Source organism: Apodemus sylvaticus, chromosome 21 (genome assembly GCF_947179515.1).
Source record: "Apodemus sylvaticus chromosome 21, mApoSyl1.1, whole genome shotgun sequence".
NCBI classification, from domain to species: domain Eukaryota; kingdom Metazoa; phylum Chordata; class Mammalia; order Rodentia; family Muridae; genus Apodemus; species Apodemus sylvaticus.
The window spans coordinates 57,322,392-57,335,634 of record NC_067492.1 but is presented as its reverse complement, the minus strand read 5'-3'; the positions used below and the strand labels follow the sequence as shown (position 1 = coordinate 57,335,634).

Below are 13,243 nucleotides of genomic sequence, written 5' to 3'. Positions count from 1 at the left end.
GATTTCCATGGAGTTATCAGCTTCCTCTAGATCACCTAGCAAGATGTCCTTATCTGTTAGATCCCAGGAACTAAGCCCCTGAGAAGTTCCACCCAAGTCACCTCCTCAATAAATACTCATACATATTTTGAAATAAGAAATCTGTAAATGAAAATAATAACTTTCCTTTGTAGGAAACCCTTAATTTTTGGCTAGAAAGAACTCATTTGGGCTTGAGAAAGGGATAGAAATGAGAAACAATGAAGAAATGAACAAGAATTCTTCCCCTTTGCAACCTCTTGCTCACCTGCAGAGTTTAATTCCTCTCTTTTCAAATACTGCTACCTGCATTGTAAATTAGGAAGCAATTGAGACCTTAAAGAATTAATGAATAAGGACAGATGTTACTATTTCATTGAAAGATTCCTTTTTCTGCTTCTATTCCATTTAAGATGCAATAAATTGTTCCTTCTCTGAGTCTAGATCATAATGTTCTTTTTTTCAGCTATTCCAAATTATTATCATTCTTTCCTTCTCTGCCTCCTCCATTACACTGTAATATCATTATGAGCAGATGTAATAACACATTAGCCTGTATTATCATTAGTCATTCTTCAGCTTAGTGTAGAGCCAGGCATAGAAAAGTAGCCAAAGGAACTTTGTTCAGTTCCAGAGATAATATTTTGAACAAATACTAGGAGCTCCTAATTTTGTAATGCTAGGCTATTTACATTTGAGGAACTTTTTTTCTTTGTTCTTATTTTTTGCTGTGTGAACAAGCAGTTGTTACACAATTACCTGTCAGGAGAAATTGTTATTGTTGTTGTTATTGTTAATTTATTAATTTTTTTGAGCTTTTAACTTTTATTGGTCCCTCACTCCCCAGGGGTTTCCCTCGTTCTCAGCCTCAGTGCCTCAGAACTCTGGTGTCATTGGTTTCGGACACCACTTTGCCTTCTATGATCTTTTTTTTTTTAATTCGATATAATTTATTTACATTTCAAATGATTTCCCCTTTTCTAGCACCCCCACTCCCCGAAAGTCCCGTCTATGATCTTATGGTAGCACGGTTTGAATGGAGTTGTTGGATTCCAGGACATTGGTGAGTCTGAAATCTTGCCCACCTCCAGCAAGCAGCGGTAGGTGGCAGTCTCCACCTCAAGCTTGACCTTGACATTCAACAGGGCTTCAAATTCCTGGGTCTGACCTGCACCTCTGCCTGAATTTGTGCCAGCTCTGACTCCAGGTACAGAAGGATCCCCACTGCGCTGTTCCATCTGTGCCTTGTATCAGGCATCTACATCCCCAAGGTTGTTCTCCAAGTTGATGTTCTTGTTTTTCATGGAGTCTAGATCAATCTCCAAGGTCTGTGAGTGCAGCCTCAGCGTCCCTGACTTCAGCAGACTTGGTGATGACTGCTGTGATACTCTCCTTAATCTGCTGAGACAGGACACACACACACACACACACACACACACACACACACACACACACACACACACACAAGAAACAACCATGAAACCAAAGTCTTGCTGCAGTAGAAGTGCACTTTCAACTATTCAATAGGCATTTCCTGACTCAGTGTATCCCCTATAGATACTATGTATTTATAGACAAGCTGATGTTTGAATAGCATGTACTCCTAAGACTCTGGGTACTGAGTTACACATGAGTAAGTTAGTGGAATACAACAGCGAGTTTAGAATGGGGCCTGATTACACAAATGATCATTTTTCTCTGATAAAATACAGAGGCATGTTATAAGAGAAATTAAGAACTATTCTCCATAAGTGCTGTTCATTAGAAACTGGATACAACAAAAATGAGCAAATGCTGGTCCATAGAGTACATTTTGTAAAACTACATAGAAATTATTTCTGAACTTATGGTAATAGAATTGTGACCTATGTAACAAAACTTTTAGCATGACTGAATCATTATTAAGAATAACACCAAATAAATAAAACAATGTGTATCTGACACTTTGTACCACACCCCAACACTAACAAGCAAAGTATCTGACATACATGCTATGGGGTGCTGAATGGTAGGTCTCCTCATTGTCTCACTTGGTCTTGGTGGTGCTTGGTGCAGGTTTATGAGGTGTCATTGGAGGTAGGCTTTGACATCAAAGCCTTACACCATTCCCAGTGTGCCTAGTCTGTACCTCTCTTCTTTCTTTCTTTCTTTCTTTCTTTCTTTCTTTCTTTCTTTCTTTCTTTCTTTCTTTCTTTCTTTCTCTCTCTCTCTCTCTCTCTCTCTCTCTCTCTCTCTCTCTCTCTCTCTCTCTCTTCCTTCCTTTCTTTCTTTCTTTCTTTTTTTTTGTGGCTCAGGATGTGAGCTCTCAGGTACTCTTCCTGTAACTATGCTAAATGTTTTTTACCATACCTCCCCATCAGGATGGACTCTTATCTCTCTGGAACCATATGTCCAAATAAACTGTTCTATATATATATATATATATATATATATATATATATATATATATATATATATATATATATATATATATATATATATATATAAATCTGCTGAGACAAGTCAATTCTTAACCAGTTCCTTGCGGTTCTTCTAAGGCAGCTCTTCTTACTGGGCATGGATGTTCTCCATAATCTTGGTGAGGTTCTGAGATTTGGGAGCAGCCACTTCCACAGTCACCCTAGAACTGGCAGTCCGGGCTTCCAGACCTTGAACTTCCTTCTCATGTTTCTTCTTAATGAACAGCAGTTCCTCCTTGAGCGCTTCGGTGTCTATTTCCAGCTGTAGCCTTGTGATATTGGTGTCATCTACCACCTTGTGGATTCTAAGGATGTCACTCGCCACAGACTGGCACATGGCCAGTTCTGTCTCATACTTGACTCTAAAGTCAACAGTGGCAAGACGCACATTGTCGAACTGCAGGATGATGCGGGCATTGTCCACAGAATTCACAAAGATCTGAGCCCTTAAAGTAGTGGCTTCTGTTTCTGACGCCCTGGGGCCCCTTCTTCTCCAGCTGTTCCCGGATTTTGCTCTCCAGTCTCATGTTCTCAGTCTCCAGGCTCTTCACCTCCTCTAGGAAGCTGGCCAGGCAGGCGTTTAGGTCTTGCATGGTCTCCTTCTCCGTCTGAATTCTACCGATTCCCACCAGGCCTGCGGACCACAGAGCCACTTCAGACAGAGCAGGACAAGGATATCTGGGATCCAGAGTCCTGCATAGACTCTGGCTGCACTGCTGGCAGACTGGACCTGCTGGCTGGGAGTCCGTACAGAGCCCAGGGACTGGTAGTTGGTGGAGGAGGTGGTGGAGCTCAACTTATCGGGAGAGGAGAGTGAAGCGAGAGAGCAGGACAGGAGTTCTACCTATTCCTCCTTTTCCTCTCCCTCCTCCTGCTCCTCCTATTTTGTAGCATTGAGAGTTGAACCTGGGTCCTTAGTAAAGGCAAGTTTGTATTCTATCACAGAGCCACATTCCTAGTCCTCAATTACTCATACATATGTTCACAGCATGTCCCGTGCTCATGGCTGAAAAATCCGTACAACTGACAGCTGTGCATGAGAGACATAGCAGTCATATTGAAGGACTTCGATGCTTACACTAGTGGCCCAATGATACAAAGCTGTTGAGTTTGGAGCTAAACAATTCTGGTCATGTTCACACCAGCAGCTCTGATAGCCTTTATTGTTGTTGTGTCACCATTCTGAGGTCTCTATCTTAACAAGTCTTCCCAAACCCTGAACTGTTTTTCAACCTGTTCGTTCAGTATCTAATTGACTATGTAAGTGTCCTGAGTACTTCTAATGAAATGCTAGTGTAGTTCAATTTGCTAAGTCCTTTTTTTTTTTGAATGCAAACCTCAGCCTTAAGGACTTTCCTGTGTTAAAGAAGAAAAAAAAGTTTTTTGTTTTTTTTTGTTTTTGTTTTTTTTCCTTTTCTAGGTTGCACAGGTAATAAGGGAAAAGCTGGGCTTGACTGTATTTTTGTCTCACTGCAGAGGCCATGTTTTCCCCTCCCCCTTTCTGCTTTGCATAGACTGCTCAGTGTATTAACTTTTTGTGACATTGCACTGACATTCCTGACCTAATGCTCTCCTTTCAGTTCAGGAGTGTTCAACACTTCATTGGTGTATGGAGTGCCTGTGTGTGTGTGTGTGTGTGTGTGTGTGAGAGAGAGAGAGAGAGAGAGAGAGAGAGAGAGAGAGAGAGAGTGTTTGTGTGTGTGTGTCTGTGTACATGTGTATATATGTATGTGGCAGTCAGAGGATGACCTTGGATGCCATTCCTCACATACAGTCCACCTTTGTTTGAAGACAGGCTGTCTTCAATGGCTTGTAATTTACTTAGCAAATTGGCTGACTGGCCAGCTAGTTCCAGGCATGACTATTTGGCTCTGCCTCTTCAATACTGGAACTGCAAACAAGTGCTATCATGTGAGATTTCTTGTTAAAGCATGATTAGTGCAATGAACTTGAGCCATCATGATTGCAAAGCAAATACTTAATGAGCTGAAGTATAACTTTTATCTTACTTAGGTTTTCTATTGCTATGGAGAAACACCATGACCCTGGCAACTTTTTTTAAATATATTTTTTATTGCATATTTTATTTATTAACATGTCAAATGTTATCTACTCTTCTGGCTTCCCCTCCACAAACACTCTATCCCCTCCCCCTCCCCCTGCTTCTATGAGGGTACTCCCCTCACCCCTCACTCCTGCCTCACCACCCTAGCATTCCCCTACATTGGGACATTGATTTTTCACAGAACCAAGGGCTTCTTGTTCCATTGATGCCCGACAGGGCCATTCTCTGCTACATAGGCAGCTGGAGCGTGGTTCCCTCCATGATTATTTTGTTCCCCATGTGTACTCTTTGGTTGGTGGTTTAGTCCCTGGGGGCTTTGGGGTTCTGGTTGGTAGATATTGTTGTTCTTCCTATGGGGTTGCAAACACATTCAGCTCCATCAGTTCTTCCTCTAACTCCTCCATTGGGGTCTCCATGCTCAGGCCAATGGTTAGCTGCAAGCATTCATATTGGTCAGGCTCTGGTAGAGACTTTCAGGAGACTGCTATATCAGGCTTCTGTTAGCAAGTACTTCTTGGCATCAGCAATAGTGTCTGGGTTTGGTGGATGTATATGGGGTGGATCTCCAGGTAGGGTAGTCTCTGGATGGCCTTTCCTTCAGACTCTGCTCCACTCTTTGTCCCTGTATTTCCTTTAGACAGGAGCCATTCTGGGTTAAAATTTTTGAGATGGGTGGGTGGCCTCTTTCCACAACCTGGGGCTGTACCTAAATTCTGTATATGGTCTCAACAGGTTCTCTGTCCCCTTTGTTAGGTATTTCAGATAATGTCTTCCCTATGGGGTCCTGGGAACTTCTGGCTTTCCTGGATTCTGGAACTTTCTGGAGGCTACTATCAGTTCCCCATGACACATTGCTACACACCTCTGTTCCATTTCCTAACTCTCTGTATTTCTCCCTGTCTCCTTCCATACCTGATCCTGTCCTCCGTTTCCTACCCTCCTCTTTTCCTCCAAAGTCTCTTTCACCCTCTACCTCCCATGATTATTTTGTTCCCCATTCTAAGTAGGACTGAAGCATTCACACTTTGGTCTTCCTTCATATTGAGCTTCATATGGTCTGTGAATTATATCGTGGGTTTCCCAAGCTTTTTGCCTAATATCCACTTAACAGAGAACATACCATGTGAGTTCTTTTGTAACTGGATTATCTCACTCAGGATGATGTTTTCAAGTTCCATCCATTTGCCTAAGAATTTCACGAAGTTATTGTTTTTAATAGCTTCCTTGTGTAAATGTACCACATTTTCTGTATCCATTCCTCTGTTGATGGACATTTGGGTGGTTTCCAGCTTCTGGCTATTATAAATATGGTTGCTATGAACATAGTGGAGCATGCGTGTGTCCTTAGTACATGTTGGAACATCTTCAGGGTATATGCTCATGAGTGGTCCTCAAGTAGTACTATGTCCAGTTTTCTGAGGAACCACCAGACTGATTTCCTGAGTGGTTGTACCAGCTTGCAATCAATGGAGGAGTGTTCCTTCTTCTCCACATCCTCATCAATCTCTGCTATCACCCAAATTTTTAATCTTAGCCATTCTGACTGGTGTAAATTGGAATCTCAGGGTTGTTTTGATTTGCATTTCCCTGATGACTAAGGATGTTGAACATTTCTTTAGGTGCTTCTAGGACATTCAAAAATCCTCAGTTGAGAACTCTTTGTTTAGCTCTGTACCCCATTTTTAATAGGGTTTTTTGGTTCTCTGGAATTTAACTTCTTGAGTTCTTTGTATATATTGGATATTAGCCCTCTATTGGATATAGCATTGGTAATGATCTTTTCCCAATCTGTTGGTTGCTGTTTTGTCCTATTGACAATGTCCTTTGCCTTACAGAAGCTTTTTTATGAGGTCCCACTTGTCTCTTGTTGATCTTAGAGCATAAGCCATTGGTGTTCTGTTGGCTCTTTTGTCAAAGATGTAGTGATCATGGGTCTTCAATTCTATTCCATGGATCTACCTGCCTGTCACTGCACCAATACCATGCAGTTTTTATCACTATTGCTTTGTAGTACAGCTTGAAGTCAGAGATGGAGATTCCTCCAGTAGTTCTTTTATTATTGAGAATAGTTTTCCATATCCTGGGTTTTTTTGTTATTCCAGGTGAGTTTACAAATTGCTCTTTCTAACTCTATAAAGAACTGAGTTGGAATATTGCTGGGGATTGCATTGAATCTGTAGATTGCTTTTGGCAAGATGGCCATTTTTACTTTATTAATCCTGCCAATTCATGAGCCTTGGAAGATCTTTCCATCTTCTAAAATCTTCAATTTCTTTCTTTAGAGACTTGAAGTTATTGTTGTACAGATCTTTCATTTGTTTGGTTAGAGTCACACCAAGATATTTTATATTGTTTCTGATAATTGTGAAGGGTGTCATTTTCCCAATTTCTTTTTCTGCCTGTTTATCCTTTGACTATAGGAAGGCTACTAATTTGTTTGAATTAATTTTGTACCTGGCCACTTTGCTGGCATTCTTTATCAGTGGTAGGAGTTCTCTGGTGGAAGTTTTGGGGTCGCATATGTATACTATTATATCATCTGCAAAGAGTGATATTTTTACTTCTTCCTTTCCATTTGTATCCCTTTGACCTACTTTTGTTGTCTAATTGCTCTGACTACAAATTTGAGTACTATGTTGAATAGATAGGGAGAGAGTGGGCAGCCTTGTATTGTCCCTGATTTTAGAAGGATTGCTTCAATCTTCTCTCCATCTATGTTGGCTACTGGTTTGCTGTATATTACTTTCATTAGGTTTAGGTATGGACCTTGAATTCTTGATCTTTCCAAGACTTCTAACATGAAAGGATGTTGAATTTTGTCAAATGCTTTTTCAGCATCTAATGAAATGATCATGTGTTTTTTTCTTTGAGTTTGTTTATGTAGTGAATTGTGTAAATACATTTCCATATATTGAACCATCCCCGCATCACTAGGATGAAGCCTACTTGGTCATGGTGAATGATTATTTTGATGTGCTCTTGGTTTAGGTTTGTGAGAGTTTTATTGAGTATTTTTCCATAGATATTCATAAGGGAAATTGGTTTGAAGTTCTCTTTCTTTGTTGGGTCTTTGTGTGAGTTAGGTATCAGAATAACTGTGGCTTCATAGAATCAATGGTTCTTTAAGTTGGTAATCTTGCTCTCTTCTATACCTATTATCCTTAGGTTTGGTCTTCTCATTGTGCCCTCGATTCCCTGAATGTTCTGGGTTAGGAGCTTTTTACATTTTTCATTTTCTTTGACTGTTGTGTCAATATTTCCTTTTTTCTTTATTTTTTTTGAAAAAATTTATTAGATATTTTCTTTATTTACATTCCCCTTTCCTGATCTCTTCTTCAAAACCTCCTATGCCATTCCCCGTCTGCCTGCTTCTCTGATGGTGTTCTATGAAAAATTGAGTTGGCATTTTGGTGGGGATTACACTGATTGTGTAGATTGCTTTCGGCAAAATGGCCATTTTTTTTTTTTTACTATATTAATCCTGCTAATCCAGGCACATGGGAGAGCTTTCCATCTTCTTCTACCTACCATTGTTTTATATCTTCTGAGATATAAAACAAAGAACCTGAGATTCTCTCTTCTGTCTCTTGTATTCTGTTCATGATACTTTCATCTATGATTCCTGATCTCCTTCCTAGGTTTTCAACCTCCAGGGTTATCTCCCTTTGTGATTTCTTTATTGTTTCTATTTCCATCTTTAGATCCTGGATGGTTTTGTTCAATTCCTTCACATTTTTGGTTGTGTTTTCCTGTTAATCTTTAAGAGATTTTTGTGTTTCCTCTTTAAAGGCTTCTACCTGTTTGCCTGTGTTCTCCTGTATTTCTTTATGTGAGCTATTTATGTCCTTCATAAAGTCCTCTATCATCATCATGAGATGTGATTTTAAATCAGAGTCTTACTTTTATTGTGTTTTGAGGTATCCAGGGCTCACTGTGGTGGGAAAACTGGGTTATAATGATGCTAAGTAGCTTTGGTTTCTGTTGCTTATGTTTTTGCACTTGCATTTTGAAATCTGGTTATATCAGGTATTAGCTGGTCTTGCTGTCTCTGACTGAAGCTTGTCCCTCCTGTAAGCCTCTGATCTTAGGTGTGTTAGCACTCCAAGGAGACTACCTCTCTCTAGGAAGGATTAGGTTGTGGAGAGCTGTGGCACAGAGTTAGCTCTGGGACACACATGAAAACTAGATAGATCCTGACCCTGCCTGCTCTGCTCTTCCTGTGTCCTATGGGCTTTGGGTGGGTCCCAGACCATGGCAACTCTTCCAAAGAAAAACATTTCATTGGAGGGGGCTTAAGGTTTCAGAGCTTAAGTTCATTATCACCAAATTTTTACTATCCTCATTGTGCAGTTCAATATATAGGAACTCAGAACACTTGTTTATCTTTCGCCAAACATCATGGTGGGAGGTATGGGAGTGTACGGGCAGATATGGTGCTGGAGAAGGATCTGAAATTTCTACATTTAGATCAGCAGGCAGCAGGAAGAATTGGGTGTAGTTTGAACTTCCACCCACAAAAACAACACACCTACTTCACTAAGGCCACACCTCCAAATGCCACTCTCAATGTCTAAGCATTCCAGTACATGAGTCTATGGGGACCATTACTATTCAAACTACCACACTAGTCTTGCCATAATATTCAAAATTTAAAAATTTTACCTTTATTTTATGTGTATGAGTATTTTGACTGAGTGTATGTCTGTGTGCCACGTGTGTTCAGTGCCTTCAGATGCCAGAAGAGAACATTGGATCTTTGGGACTGAAGTTATAGATGATTTTGAACTGCCATTTATATACAAATAGCACCAAGATTTTCTGGAAGAGCAGCCAGTGGTCTTAAACACTGAGCCATCTCTAGCCCCTGCAATAGTATTTCTAATGGGCGTAGATATCTTGGCCTGATAAGTGACAGTAAGTACTACATATGAATAATTTATTTTTCTTTAATTTATAATCTTTGTTGATAGTCTGTGGTCACTGTTATGCTTAATCTACCTTACCCAATCTAACTATCAGTCATTAGATACTACTAATTTTTACTATCCTCATTGTGCAGTTCAATATATAGGAACTCAGAACACTTGTTTATCTTTCGCCAAACATCATACATTGTTCTGTGTTATTCTTAGGCTTTACCAGTTGCTGAGTTTTCAGATGAATGCTTGAACTGCCATAGTTTCTTAGATGACTAAATATCATCTGCTATGTGTTCCTCAAAGAGGTATTTATTGATATTTCCATATCAGAAGGAAACTTAGAGGTCCTCACTTATGCTCAGGCCTATTTGGACTTCCTCACTCAACAAGTTATGGCCGAAGAACTAAGTTCATTGCAAAGACTGAAAATATTTCTTCTAGGAGAAGCAAAGCCCTGAGTAAATGCTTTCATACTGCTTTACATGTCACTGTATCTATGGATTAGTTTCTTTTTTTTTTTTTTTTTTTTTTTTTTTTTTTTTTTTTTTTTTTTTTTTTTTTTTTTTTTTTTATTATTCGATATAATTTATTTACATTTCAAATGATTTCCCCTTTTCTAGCCCCCCCACTCCCCGAAAGTCCCGCAAGCCCCCTTCTCTTCCCCTGTCCTCCCACCCACCCCTTCCCACTTCCCCGTTCTGGTTTTGCTGAATACTGTTTCACTGAGTCTTTCCAGAACCAGGGGCCTATGGATTAGTTTCTTGATGGTGTTTTAAATTATTTAAACATATTGGGGGGAAAGTACAAAATGAGAGTTATGTGTTTCCCCCCTTTCCTTTCTATTGTTTATTTCTGTCTGTTATGGGCTATCCATTAAGGTCACTTGGGATTGGTTACCTAGGAAATGGCCTGAAGACAGCAAGGCTTTTAGACTGATCACCAGATTTATGGCAGGAAGGTGAATTGTGTGCTGTAAATTTTGTTGCTTCTAAGTGGAAGAAGAGAAACCATTAAGCATTAAAAAAAGGAATGCTGAACTCTCAGCCCTTATTCCTTAATTTTAAATATTTAACAAATGGTTTTCTTTCAGGAAAGCCTAGATATCTAAATTTACTTCTAGTACAAGGGCATCAGATGAGGTAGTCCTTGACCATCTCAGAATTCAAAGTTATAAGGACATACCATATTGTGTATGCGCCCCTACCTCTTTTCCTCCTGTCCCCTCCCCTTGCCTCATATCTCTCTCTCTCTCTCTCTCTCTCTCTCTCTCTCTCTCTCTCTCTCTCTCTCTCTCTCAAGAAAAGCAAACAGGTACTTTCTAAGTTAATTTTAAAAGTTGTACTTTTCAATCGTATCATTGAGAGCAGAGTTAGTTTCTGTCTATGTTCTTCATTCCCAGCAAGAAGTACCATTGCTAACCCTATGGTTGACAAGCTATCCTCAGAAAGCCACTAAAACAGTGTTGGTAATGGTGGTTTCAGAAAGTCTCTAAGAGAGAGTGAAGAAGATTCAGTAAAGCTGGCTCAGTAGCTAAAGCTATGCTTACCCATGTGATAAACAGAGGAATTATGCTCTATTAAAATGAAAAGAACTGGTCAAATTTGGAATATCTTAATAAAAAAATGTCTGGCCCTTTAAGTGCATGGCTAAAGAAAACTAATATTTGCCAAGTGGTAATCATGAGCTAGACACTTTCACTTCAAATCTCATTTAATCCCTTCAGGGAAAAAGGTAAATATTCATGTAATCATTTTTTAGAATTGTGTCCTGCAAATATTTATTGAGCACTTTATATGTGTCTGCATCAAGTTTCAAAGAAGATAAGTAACTTACCTATCATTAGAATTCATTTTTGGTCTCCTACTTTTCTTAATAACTTTATCACCTTTCACTACAATACTTTTATATTAAAAAGGAAAAATGGAAAGTTAAACAGCTAATCTGGAAATGTTATTATGAGACATTACCTCATCTGCTAACCTCAGATATCTATGAATACACACAGACAACTTTATTTTTCCTCCTAAGACTTCTGCTAGTACATTAAAATCACCTGGAAAGTTATATTCTGTCTTGAACGTGCCTACAATAATATAGAAATGGGTTATTAATAAAGGCAGCAAGCATTTATCAGTGATTTACACATTAGGCATTGTACTAAGTATATAATCCCTTTAATCAACCCCCCCAAACAAACAAAAAGCAAAACAAACAAAACAAACAAACAAAAATAACTGAATCTACAATTGCCTTCCTATTCTAGAGAACAAATTAGAAGAGTTAGATGACTTATCCAAGATCACTCATCAATGAGGGCAAATTATTCTGGTCATCTATGGTTGCATAATATTTCCAGTGCTTGTTTTTCTTTTGATCTGACTTAGCCATCATGCAATAGAAACATAAGTAATTTTGAATACAACGTATGGGGCAAAAACTAAAAATCTTTTCTGTTTAATCTTCACTTAAAGAAATCCCCATCAAAAGTGGCACAATAATACTCTGTTACACAACAATGTTCACACATCACTCCAGGGAACACTTTTTGTACTCTGAATCATGCATGGCATTATCTTGGAAAAAAAAACTGACTATATTAATTTCTTAATATTCAAGGAAACTATGTTAACACAGAAGAGTATCAATGTATAACAATGTTCCATGTAAAGTAACAATTACTGTATGCAACAGAACTCAGAATTTATAATCAGGATGCAATGATACTTTTAACTTCAAGACTTACAGAACCACTCTTTTCCCTGTCCCATAAGAAAGAAAGAAAGAAAGAAAGAAAGAAAGAAAGAAAGAAAGAAAGAAAGAAAGAAAGAAGAAAGAAAGAAAGAAAGAAAGAAAGAAAGAAAGAAAGAAAGAAAGAAAGAAAGAAAGAAGAGATAACCTACAGCTCTGAAATTCTGCATCAGAGGCTTCTGTCTAAAATACAAGTAGTCTTAAGAAATCATCAATGCCCAATAAAGACACATGCTCCATTATGTTCATAGCAGCCTTATTTATAATAGCCAGAAGCTGGAAAGAACCCAGATGCCCCTCAAAGGAGGAATGGATACAGAAAATGTGGTATATTTACACAATGGAATACTACTCAGCAATTAGAAACAATGAATTCACAAAATTTTTAGGCAAATGGTTTGATCTGGAAAATATCATCCTAAGTGAGGTAACCCAGTCACAAAAGATTACACATGGAATGCAATCTCTGATAAGTGGATATTAATTAGCCCAGAAGCCCTGAATACCCAAGGCACAAATCGCATAACAAATGACTCCCATGAAGAAGTATGGAGAAGGTCCTGATCCTGGAAAGGATTGATCTAGCATTGGAGGGGAATATAAGGACAGAGAAAAAAAAGAGGGAGGTGATTGGAGAATGGATGGAGAGAAGAAGGTTTATGGGACATATGGGGAGGGGGGATCCGGGAAAGGGGAAATCATTTGGAATGTAAACAAAGAATATAGGAAATAAAAATATATTAAAAAAAGAAAAAAAGAAGTCATCAATGATGTTTATATGTCTGAGAAAGTGGAAATTTTCAGTCTTGGCTTTACTTAAAGAGAAAGGAGGACAGAACATCAGAGCTTGGAGGAGCTTTGTGAACTGAGCATATCCTTCCAATTCCCTAAGCCCTCATGGCCAGAGAGACTGGGACATAGAATGTCAGAGACTTACCTTTCTTTTTCAACCTTCCCTGACTCTCTATCACAAGTGAGACTGAATGTGTGTGTGTGTGTGTGTGTGTGTGTGTGTGTGTGTGTGTGTACTGTTC

At 38.9% G+C, this 13,243-nt stretch overlaps 1 pseudogene; it reads right to left on the bottom strand.

The window, feature by feature from the left end:
• Positions 1 to 886: 886 nt before the first annotated feature.
• The window catches only part of LOC127671601 (keratin, type I cytoskeletal 18-like), a 90,183-nt pseudogene continuing 77,826 nt past the window's right edge, over positions 887 to 13,243 (bottom strand).